General features: G+C 38.1%; 1 protein-coding gene across 2 annotated transcripts in view; it reads left to right on the top strand.

The window, feature by feature from the left end:
• EPS8 (epidermal growth factor receptor pathway substrate 8) overlaps window positions 1-12,234 on the top strand; it is a 237,029-nt gene that overhangs the window by 78,393 nt on the left and 146,402 nt on the right. For both annotated transcript variants that reach the window (XM_045288418.1, XM_045288420.1), the window contains exon 2: window positions 7,922-7,987. The gene's annotated coding sequence lies outside the window, so the exon portion shown is untranslated. The remainder of the gene's footprint in view (window positions 1-7,921; window positions 7,988-12,234) is intronic.

Raw genomic sequence — 12,234 nt, 5'->3', positions numbered from 1 at the left:
TAGGGCTCATCCGTCCTGGATTCCCTGTATTTTCAGTTCATATCTGTACCAGTGTACCTCCTCTGGTCTAGCCAGTCTTGCAAGATAGAATTCGAGTCATGGTAGTCCTTCCCTTCTTTTTTGTTGATTGTTTTTCTTGTGGACTGTTGTCAGAATGATTTTCTTCGGACGCAGTGATTCTTCTTCCATTCTGTTCCTCAAGGCTTTTATTACTTATTTTCTTTTAAGAAATCATTTTATTTGGGGGCTCTTACAGCTCTTATCACAATCCATATATCAGTTGTATCAAGCACTTTTGTACATGTGTTGCCAACATCATTTCCACAACATTTTCTACTTGAGTCCCTTGGTATCAGCTCCTCTTTTTCCACACCCTCCCACCCTCGTGAACTCTAGATAATGTATAAAGTATTTTCATATTTTGCACCATCCACTGTCTCCCTTAACCCACGTTTCTGTTATTGATCCCCCTGGTGGTCGTGGTAATGGTGGGTTAGGGTTATACATCCATCGTTGCACTCGGTTCCCCCTTTCTCCCAGGGCTTTTACTGTTTTGCTGAATTCTATGATCTCGTTGTCTTCTGGGGTTCCTTTTGTTTGTTGGTTTTCAGGTGATTCTGTTCTCATGAGGGCTCTCACCTCTCTTGAAAGGACCTAAATGTGTGTCTTCTGAATTCTATTTCTGCTGTTTCCAGAGCCTCTTTTTCAGAGTGCTCCCTTGGACTTGGTGATTCGCAGTGGTTGTGTTTGTTTTTAATTGATTTGGGGGCTTTACTATGATTGATTGTTGTTTCCTCTACATCGTGGTGCGGTTGGTGGTATGTGAGCTGTTGGGTCACGTAGAGGCTGTGTTTAGAAACGTGGGAGAAGTCTAATAGGAGAGGGAAAGCATACAGTTGTGAAATGGAGGAAAGGGAAGTGCGATATGGAAGTGGGGGGGAGTGAGGGGTAAGAAGAGAGAGAATAAGATAAAAATAATGACAGTAATAGCAGCTCAGTGTAGGCCAACTGATTTGTAAAAATAATGGGAAAGTGTATTTTAAAAGGAATAATCAAGATTAATAAGTTCCATGGAAATATATTGCACAAGGAAAAAAAAGAGCAGAATGAGACAATGGGTGAATGTCCGGGGAAAGGAGCAACATAAGAAACAAAATGCTCGCGTGTGGCTAGGGTGTGGGTACTGAAGTTATGTTGCTGTGGCAGTGTGACTGTGGGTGTGTCTGGGTCTCAGAAGAGGGGAGGAAGGGCCTTATTTGGGTTGCTGTCCCAGAATCTATACACCTGCTTGTTTTGCCTGGGGGGAATGCAGAGCCTGTAGAGGGTGAAGACACTGGAAGAGAAAAGTGAGAGAGAACTAGAAAAAAGAAATATAGTAGAACCAATGTACACAACTCGAAGACTATAAAATAAAAACTCAACGTACCTTATGGGTGGAGCTTCTTCCTCCTTTGGTGGTATTGTTTTGTGTACATGTGTGCTGTACGGGGGACGGCTCCAAACCACAAAGCAGGAAAGAAAGAGGAACAAGAAGGGAAAAAAAGAGATAAAAAATGAAGTTTTCATACTGATTATGTCTGTATCAAACTGCTCACACAGTCTGTTATCTACCAGAGGTCCCCCAGAGACCCGTGCGATAAGAGATCTGGCTGATTGGGTGGCCTCAGGGCCAGGAAAAATCATGCCAGAACTGAGTGAGGCTCCTAGAAGCATCTTGTGTCACTGGTGAACAGTAAGGGTTCTATCATCAGGCTTTGCTGCCCTCCCACGCTCGGAAACCTGGGTCTGGTGAGCTTTTACGTTGGAATGCTCACTGCAGGAAGGGAAGGGTATTCCTCTTTGTAGAACCCGTCCAGTTGCTGCTGAGGACATCCTCCCATACTAGTTATCTGCTGGCCATACTGCCCTCCTCGGCCTTCATTTTCGCTTTGTTTTTAATCTGTAAAATTTCCTACAGCTAGGTATTGGTGGTTACATCTTTGTGATGTAATTTAACTTATTCCTCTTTCATGGATATTCTCTGTAAAGTTTAGTAAACTCTAGATTATTATTTCCTATTCCTTATTTCTCTCTTTTGCTTTTCTGCCTACCTTTTCCCCACTTCATAGTTCATAGTTGATATATCTTTTTCCATCAGGAGACATATATATAGTATGTGATTATTTATTTGTTGTTCTAGCAGCTGTTGATATTCAATAACATCTTTAATTCATTAGGAGATGCAAAGTGTGGTATTTATTTCTCCAATTTTATCTATCTTTAATTCTATAAGAAATCTGTGAATAAAAATTTTCTCCCATGCATTATTCTCCTAACCTACTTCCTTAATGTACAATTGTACATCTCCTAATGTACGGTATAAGTATAGTTTATATAAAAAAGCTTTTGTGGTAGGATTCCTTGAGAGTTTTTTACTTACCAAAATGGAGCTTAAGACTTCTACAACCAAATTCTATGCATATCTTGACAAAAGCAGTAAACTGGAAAATAATTGATTTTGAGAAAATATGGAACAATTTTAATAATGACTTTTAAAAATATTCATACGTGTTATTTCAAGGAGGAAACCTCTATTAAAAAGTGACATTCTAATTATTATGATTTTATTAAATGTTTTTATTGGGGGCTCTTACATCTCTTATCACAAACCATATATTCATCTAGTGTGTCAAGCACATTTGCACATATGCTGCCATCATCCTTTTCAAAGCATTTCCTTTCTACTTGAACCCTTGATATCAGCTTCTAATTTTCCCCCACCTTCCCCTGTCTGCCCTCCCTCATGAACCCTTGATAAGTTATAGATTATTATTTTCATATCTTACATCATCCTCTGTCACCCTTCACCCACTTTTCCATTTGTCCACCTGGGAGGAGGGGGTTATATGTTGATCCTTGTGATCAATTCCCCCCTTATCCCCCCACCTTCCCCTAATCCTCCTGGTGTCTTTATTCTCGTTGTTGGCCCCAAGAGGTTTATCTATCCTGGATTCCCTGTGTTGTGGGCTCTTATCTGTAGCAGTGTGCATGTTCTGGTCTAATCTGATTTGTGAGGTACAATTGAGGTCATGATGGTGGGTGGGGAGGAAGCATTAAAGAACTAGAGGAAATTTGTGTGTTTCATTGGTGCTGTATTGCATCCTGACTGGCTCATCTCTTCCCTGTGACCCTTCTGTGAGGGGATATCCAGTTGTCTACAGATGGGCTTTGGGTCTTGAGTTAATTAATTGTGCCAACCTGGCCGATAAACACATGGGGTTAATTGAAGTGCGGAGGGATAAATGGCTTGGTGAGCCTCGCATTTCTAGTTCTTGGATCTCTTGCTTTGTGATGGTCGCACCAGGGTGCAGCTGCCTTAGCAGTTCCCTGCTTCAGCTTACAAGATTGACTTCATACAAGATATCCTCAAGGAGAAGCTACAAGGACCTATCCCGATGTAGCCCTGGGTGCTGGAGCAGCCGTGTGGAGACCCCTGCTAGTGCTGAGATGCTTATTCATTCACTGACTCAGCTTTCCTCCTGCAGTCGGCATCATTGTCTCTGTTTTGTGAGGTGGAGGACTTTGTAGACTGATGTTGGGTTAATGGGTTAATGTTGGACTTGTGGGCTTGGGCAGCATTGGGTTGGGATGTTTTCGTGATGCACATTTTCTTTACATAAAACTCTCTCTTATACATGAGTTGCTGTGGATTTGTTTCTCCAAAGTACCCAGACTAATACAGGTCTCCATTCCACTTCCTCCCCCCCCCACCCCCAACCCAATTCACATTGGGTATGATTTTGTTCTGGGTCTTTGATGCCTGATACCTGATCCCATCGACACCTCATGATCACACAGGCTGGTGTGCTTCTTCCATGTGGTCTTGGTTGTTTCTCAGCTAGATGGCCGCTTGTTTATCTTCAAGCCTTTAAGACCCCAGATGCTATATCTTTTGGTAGCCGGGCACCATCAGCTTTCTTCACACATTTGCTTATGCAGCCATTTTGTGTTTAGTTATTGTGTTGGGAAGGTGAACATAACAGAATTCTGGATTATTAGAACAAACTGTACCTCTGTTGAGGGAGTACTTGAGTCGAGACCCATTGTCCATCTGCAACCTTAATTCTTAACATATAGATATTTTGTATATACTCTTGTATAAGCTGAGTTTTTCAGCACATTTTTAATGCAGTTTTATGGTAAAATTAGGTGACTCAGCTGATAGGTCGGCTTATACTCATATGGTAAATACATAGATCTATTCCCCTCTCATTATATATAAATATATTTACATATGTATGTGCCCGTATCTAGACATCTATAAATGTTCTTTGTCTCCTGATTCTTTCCTCTATTACCTTTCACTTTCCTCTTGTCACACCATCATGTTTGGCCCTCATTCGGGTCTAGCAATTCCTTGCTGCTACACTGCCCTTTATCAAGCCCCACTAGGCATCCCACACTCTTCTCTCTATTGATTTTAGTTCACTTGTTGTTCCCTGTCATTAGCATTCAGTGTGCCAAATCTGATGTTGAGATGTTCTTGAAATGCAGGTGGGGTGTTGTGTGTTGGCTCTTGTGAATCTGAATTTTCTTTATCTTCAACCCAAACTTATAAATACGTAATTGATTATCTGTTCCACAGCTGACCCCAGCCTCATTCTGGCTGCTGCTGTGTTTCACACAATATCCTCTACATTCATTTCTTTGTTTCCACAGCACTTCTCTGCTGTGTTCTAGAACTCATTGCAATCGCCACACAGAACTTACAGACAATGCTCACAATTTGTGGGGTTTACTATGGAACTTATTAGGCTACCATTTAGGTCAGAAATGCTTACAATACATCTGAAGACATGTTACAAAGATGACCAAAATATGTGCTACTCTGCTGTAATCTTCACCCTGAAGGCACGGAGCTCCAGGTCTGTGGGTCAGCAAGCCCAGCTCCTTGAATTAAATGTCTAGAGGCACCAGTCAGCCTCAATCCAAAGACATTTTACTCTAGCTCTGTGAGCCAGCTCTTTGCAGAAGCACCATGTGCCACAAGCCAGATCCTTTATCCAAGACACCAAACTTTCCTTGCTTTGGGGATGGGAAATGTATGGCACTGTCTCATAGCCTGCTCCTGGTTCTGCTGCTGCTTTTACTACTCTGTCCTTCTGGTATCAAAGCTGACTTCCTGGAACAAAAGTTAGTTCACTGTGCAAGGATCTTGGGGTCTTGAGTAAGCACTACACTCCTGACTCTCTTCTCTTGCTATTAATGAGATGGTTCACTTTGTACCCAGCAGGATGGTAATCACTCATAGCTGAATTGTATAATAATTATCTTCCACCCACCTTCTTACTCAGACTTTTCAGGGAACAGTCATTTGATGGGAATAACAAAAATTATGCCTAGAAGAACCATAAATAATTCTCTGCACTCTAGCTGCTAATCTTTGGCTTTTTTATAGATTCTTCCTGCAGATGTAATCAGTTTGATTCCTGTGTGTTCTGTCTGCTGAGACCCATGTGTATAGACATCATTCATGTTGTTAATAAAGGACATTTGTAATGAAGTTATTCATTTTGCAAAATTTGATCATGCAATTTTCAGTTTTATTTCTATCACAAACACCATATTTTCTAACAGATGTTCCTCCCTCTTTGTTTTTAACTTTTGCATTCCAATTGTCAATAATCATCAATGCATCTTGATCGCATATATGATCAATTTCTGATTGAAGAAACTGATAAAGTTCTTCAACTTCATTTTCCCTAGCTACAGGGATTGGTGCATAAATTTGAATAATAGTTGTATTAACTTCAGTTTAGGCATATAGATATTATCTTAACAAACATCGAATTTAATATACTTTTGATGATGAATTCTTCTTGGATTTGCCCCTCCCAGCATAGTAAATCATATGACTTTCTGATTCAAATGGCTAATACCAGTCCATTGCAGCTCACCAATGCCTAGCATATTGATCTTTTATGTGTTTCCTTTCATTTTTTTATGACTTCCAATTTTCCCATATTCATACTGTATACATTCCATGTTCTACTTAGTAATGGATGTTTGTAGCTGTTCCTTCACATTTTGAGTCAGGCCCCACTAGCAAGGGAAGGTCCTGAAAGGTTTATTCCATGCACATCATTATCACCAATTCTGATGAGGCAGCTCTTCCCTGGTTCTATTTTCACTGTCTTCTAGCCTGAGGGGCTCATCTTCTGGCACTACATTTGACTGTGTGTTTCTGCCATTGATGTGGCTTTCTGTGGTTAATTCCTCAGTGGACAAGCCTCTTCCTTCTTTGTAGTTTCATGTTAGTCTGAACGCTGTGCTGAAGCCTTTTCACTTTGTTTGACCTTGCTGGTCTTTGAAATACTGGTGACACATCTTCTAGGATCACAGCAACATACAGGCTACTATCGAATGACAAACTGACAGAGGAGAAAGTTGCCATGGAACCACTGATAAGTGTGAACCTCCAGCCCTCACAAGGGTAATCCATTTAATAGTGCCGCCCCAGCAACTTGGTATTCTGAATTCCAAGAGCCCAATACTCATTCCTTTCACTAGAATAACTTTTCAATTATAAGGATTGACTAGGGATATGCTTCTTTATACATGAACTAAAGTATATTTCGGCAAACATCAGGGTTTTGTTAACTATTTAGGATGGTAGCTGTTCTCACAAACATCAGACACTTTTTATCCTTCCTAAGTAAAGTCAAAGTTCATCAGTGTGTATGCTAGTTAATGGGATTGTAATATAGTATGTCCATGGAGACTATAGATATATGCATGGTTTTTATTAGTATTAGGATGCTTTATACAATTTTTCTTTCATAGCTCATATTTTAATTTATTATTATAACCTACGAATTTCTCTCTTCTATCATTACATTTACCTTCATTAGATTTAAAATTCAAAGGTTATACTTCTAGCCAATATATTTAACCAGCTTTAGATTGATTTGATTCCTATCTTCATTAGAACATTCTCTAAAATCAGATTAAAGAAGATCTAAACCAAGCTTGAGGGCAGCTTCTTTGAGTAAAATGCAGAAGCTTGGCACACGGACTACATGACAAATTTAGTGGGCTATAGAACTTTTTAATTTAGCCTTTGGCTTTCCTGAAGCTGTCATATATGTGTCTAGACAAGTCAGAATTTATTTTATGAGAATTTGAACCATTGAATGAAATGCTAATCTTCAATATTTCTATGCTGTTAACTCAAATATTTGGGATTTAACTTAAATATACCTTATTCAAAGTCCATTTTAATTACTGTCAGACTTATGTGACAAAGCAGTCAGCACTACTGTAATTATTACAGTTTGTTTTCAAAAAAATGATATGGTGTTAATTATTTTTGTTTAAAATCACATACCTTGCTTTTGTTCTATTACTAGCAAAATTTTGATTTAGTTAGAAAAATCCCCCTACAGATTGTTTAAACATCAAATAGTATATATGAAAATGTGTTTTAAACCTAATTTGAAAAACCATTTGCATTTTAAAGATCCTGCTTATTACTCTGATTTTTTATAAGCCTTGAACTGAATATACATGTATAACTACATAAAGAATAAATTAATGTACCTATTTTATAGTTTATAAAGTGGCAGAAGATAATGAAAAGATACAAAATAAAATGCCTTTGACTTGTTGGGGACTAGATATGAATTCAAATCCTAATTTGAGTCATAGAATATTAGTAACCTTCCCTAAGTTATTATAAGGATTAGATAGCTTGTCATTGTGCCTACCACAATATCTGATACTTCTTGATCTCTTTCCTCTTTAACTTTCCTCCTCCATATGATTTTGAACCTAAATAAAAATATAAAGTAAAGTATGAAGAACAAAATGTATTTAAATGTTATTTCCATTATGCTTTAAGACTAATGTTATTTTACTTTTATTCATTTATCTTTATGTGTAGGACACCTTGAGACACTTCATCGAACTGACGTGGGAGCATAAGAACTGAAGCTATCTTCATTTTGGGGTGAGTAGAAAATTTAGTATATTTGAAGGCGCGATAACTTCCTAGGAAGCTTGTCGTGTGTGTGCAGGCAGTGGACTACTGCAGTGACTCGTGAATTACTATTGTGTGCAGCCTGGACTCGTCTGCAGGTGGCCTCGGTGGTTTGACCCTGGCCACCCGACTTCTTTTTTTCCCCAGTTTGACTGTTTTTAAAATGGGAGTGGTATGAATGTTGGCTTTTCTTATGTTCTAGGACATATGAGTGTGTTCCGAGAATAAATTGAGATGATGGCTGTGAAGATGTTTTGTTAATAAAAATGTGAGGTAGAGGTCCTTATTTGTAAATTATTAAGTGAACTGAATGGAAATTAACAGATAATATTTTTAAACATTAAAGTTTTAGATGTTATTATAACCTAGTACTACTGGAACAGTAGTAAAACAGGACCATATTATCATAGTTGTTTTTATTAGTAAAACTGAAAGCAAAAAAAAAAAAAGACAAGGAAAAAAGAAGAGGAAGAAAACCAAACCAAAAGATGGTTTGAAAGCATTGGAACTTTAGTAAGTACACATTTACTTACTTACTAGGAGATATTTGAAGGATTATTATTCTTAAGATTATAAAATATATTTGCATTGCAACTTGTTTACATTATTCTTGATCTTTTTGCATTCCTTACAGTGTGGCTAAAGATCTAGTTTCTGATTTTTCCCTTGTACACTTTTACCATTCATCTTGATTTAGTATACATAATATGATGTTTAGTCAAATTGGGCAAGTAATTTTTCTGATTACATTTTCAAATTTTTGGTTCACTTTTCAACTTTATTGCTGTTCTTCTTCTACCCACATGCCCCCACTTCCCCCCCCCCACATATCCTTTTATTTTTGGTCTACCCAAAAGGAGCCCTAATTTTTTATTATTATTTAATCATTTTATTGGGGGCCCATTCAGCTCATATCAGAATACATTCATCCATCCATTGTATCAAGGACATTTGTACATTTGTTGCCATCATCACTCTCAAAACATTTTCTTTCTACTTGAGCCCTTGGTATCAGCTCCTCATTTTTTCCCCTCTCTCTCTGCCCCCCTCTCCCCCTCATGAACTCTTGATAATTTATAAATTAGTATTTTTTTCATATCTTACACTGACCACTGTTTCCCTTCACCCACTTTTCTGTTGTCCGTTCCCCAGGGATGGGGGTTATATGTAGATCATTGTGATTGGTTCCCCATTTCTTCCCCCACCTTCCCCTTCCCCTCCTGGTATTGCTCTCTCATTATTGGTCCTGAGGGGTTTATCTGTCCTGGATTCTCTGTGTTTTCAGTTCTTATCTGTACTTGTGTACATGCTCTGGTCTAGCCAGATGTGTAAGGTAGAATTGGGGTCATGAGAGGGTGTGGGGAGGAAGCATTAAGGAACTAGACGAAAGTTGTATGCTTCAATGGTGCTTCCTTGTGACCCTTCTGTAAGGGGATATCCAGTTGTCTACAGATGGGCTTTAGGTCTCCACTCCATACTCTCCCGCATTCACAATGATAAGATTTTTTGTTCTGGGTCTTTGCTGCCTGATACCTGATCCTATTGACACCTCATGAAAAAGTCCTAAAATTTTAAAGGTATCAGGATACTATTTAGTGAATGTAATTCCTGTATTTGTTTTTTGCCTTAGAAATATCTACCTTTACCTTGGGTGAGAAATATTGGTCAGATAGTAGTAAAATTATTGTTGTCCTGCACCCCATTCTTTGGTATTATTTGATTCAAGTGTGGTAGTCATTGCTCTTTTGAGAGATAGTTTGATTTTTTTTTTTTTTTTGGTCTAATGGTTTAGCTGCTAACTATCTCTGTGCCTTAGACTAAAATAAAATACACCTTCCTCACACAATAATTTACTTATTAATTTCCTTGCTTAGCATCTGAGGAGACTATGTTCAGGGCCTTTAACAATGATTAACAGCCTGTCCTGTAGTCTACTGAACTAACTCAATTGCTGTAGTTTTCAGGTGGCCACTAATGTATTTGTTGGCTGAATCCTCTGAAAACTAGTTACTTTTATGTTCTGTATATAAAAAGACAAACCACATTCTATTGTATCTTTAAGAAATGATATTTCTTATTAAACAATTGGCTTTTTTAGTTCCATTTACACATCATTTCTTTGTCTTCATAAACACGTTGACGACAAGTCTGAAGACATTAGATGCTTTTTTATTTTGAAAGTAAAGGGACTGGGGTCAGAATGTTCACTATTCAATACTTGTGTAATTTTGGACATGTACCCTCTGAGCTGCAAGCTTCATAGATACAAAATGAGGATAAAGCTACCTATAGAAAAGACATGTTGAATTAAATGAGATAGCCTATAGAAAGTTCCTGGTACGGTACTGAGCATGGTTTAAGTAATTATAGCCATTGCTGATTTTTCCCCACTTTTTCTTATTGTCCTTGTCATTATGATGTGGTTAAGTCCAAAGAGAGCTTTTTTTTTTTTTTTTAACAGATGGGCTCAAAACCAGAATGCAATGCTGACAAAGTTCTCTTGTTGTTTTAGTACATCGCCTTAAGAGTTTGTATGTCGTGGTAAGATTTTTGGTACACCATTACTCTTCATCAGGATAAGAAAGTCTAGGCCTAGAGTTAGGTCAACAGCTGAGCAAGATTTCTGGACCCGGATCAATTGGTTCTGATGAGCCATGTTTCTGGGAATTATAAAACGTAACAGTTCTCATGATAAGCAGTTATTTAAACTAGTTTTGAACAAAAAATGTTAAGTACCTTATAAAGAAAAATCTACCTGTCATTATGTATTTTTTCCCTTATGAATAAGATGGTAAAATTCCACCATGAATTTAGGATGTAACAAATAGACACATATGAGTATAATGCCACACATGCCCTCTCTCTATATTGTCTTTCATTTCAGAACATGAGTACATAATGTATAGGGAGCTAACAAATAGCATATAGAATGGCTATTTTCTGCCAGTGTAGAGATCATTGAAGTTAGTGAGTTAAATAAAAACTAAATGACTTTTTCTTTAAATGTAGGAATACTAGAAAATTATTTTCCATTGAGAAAATAGCCTAGTGCTTTGAATTTGGAGTATAAAGCTAACACGAAGTGAGAAAACACTGAATGAAGCATTTCTTACGGTGAACAGCTTACTTTAAAGTTTCGTAGATTGGTTTTGAGTTCATTTCACCTGATGACTATCAGTGCAAATGAAAAATTGTATATTAAAATCTGTGGGAACACAGTTAAAACAGTGGTATGGAGGAAATGTATAGCATTAAAATGTATGCATTAGAAAAGAAAAACTATCACCGGTAATCTAAGTTTTGACTTCGCTTGTTGGTAGGTATGTGTGAGTCCATTCTGACTCAGTGACCGTGTGCACACAACCAGACACTGCCCGCTCCTGTGCATCCTCACAATTGCTCCTATGCCTGAGCCCACTGTTGCAGCCCTTGTATCAATCCATCTCCTTGAGGGCTTTCCTTTTACTCACTCACCCTCTACTTTACCAGGCCTGACGTCCTTCTCCAGGGACTGGTCTCTCCTGGCAATGTGAGACAAAGTCTTGCCATCCTTGTCTCTAGAGAGCACTCTAGCTGCACTTCTTCTAAGGCAGATTTGCTTTTCCTTTAAGCAGTCCATGGTACTTTCAATTTTCATCTCCAGCACCACAATTCAAATGGACCAATTCTTCTTTGGTTGTCTTTATTCAGTGTCCAACTTTCTCATGCATATGAGGCAATTGAAAATACAGTGGTGCCCCTTGGTCCTCAAAGTAACATTTTTGCTTTCCCGAACTCTACAGAGGTCTGATGCAGCAGATTTACCCAATACATTGTGTCATCTGATCTCTTGACTACTATGTCTAGAAGTTTCCATTTCTAGAACCTTAGAAAAAGGATAAAATAAGCCCAAGGAATCAGAAGAAAGGAAATAAAGGGCAGAAGTCAATGAAATTAAAAGAGAGAGGCACAATAGAAAAAGCAATGATTTACAGACCTGTTTTGTGAGGGAACAAATCAATAAAAGTTAATCAAGCTCTAGTAAGACTTACAGAAAGAGAGAGAAAAATTACCAATATCAGGAAAGATACAGATACCTAAACATTTCAAAAGAATAATAAATAATATGTTCAGCACATGTGTTAGTCTGGTTAGACTAGATCAGGGGTCCTCAAACCTTTTAAACAGGGGGCCAGTTCACTGTCTCTCAGACCCGTTGGAGGACCAGACTATAGTTT

This window comes from Echinops telfairi, unplaced genomic scaffold (genome assembly GCF_000313985.2).
Source record: "Echinops telfairi isolate 266 unplaced genomic scaffold, ASM31398v2 ScPeMD7_21;HRSCAF=78, whole genome shotgun sequence".
Classification (NCBI taxonomy): Eukaryota; Metazoa; Chordata; class Mammalia; order Afrosoricida; family Tenrecidae; genus Echinops; species Echinops telfairi.
The sequence above is the reverse complement of the archived record's forward strand: the minus strand, read 5'-3'. Positions and strand labels throughout refer to the sequence as shown.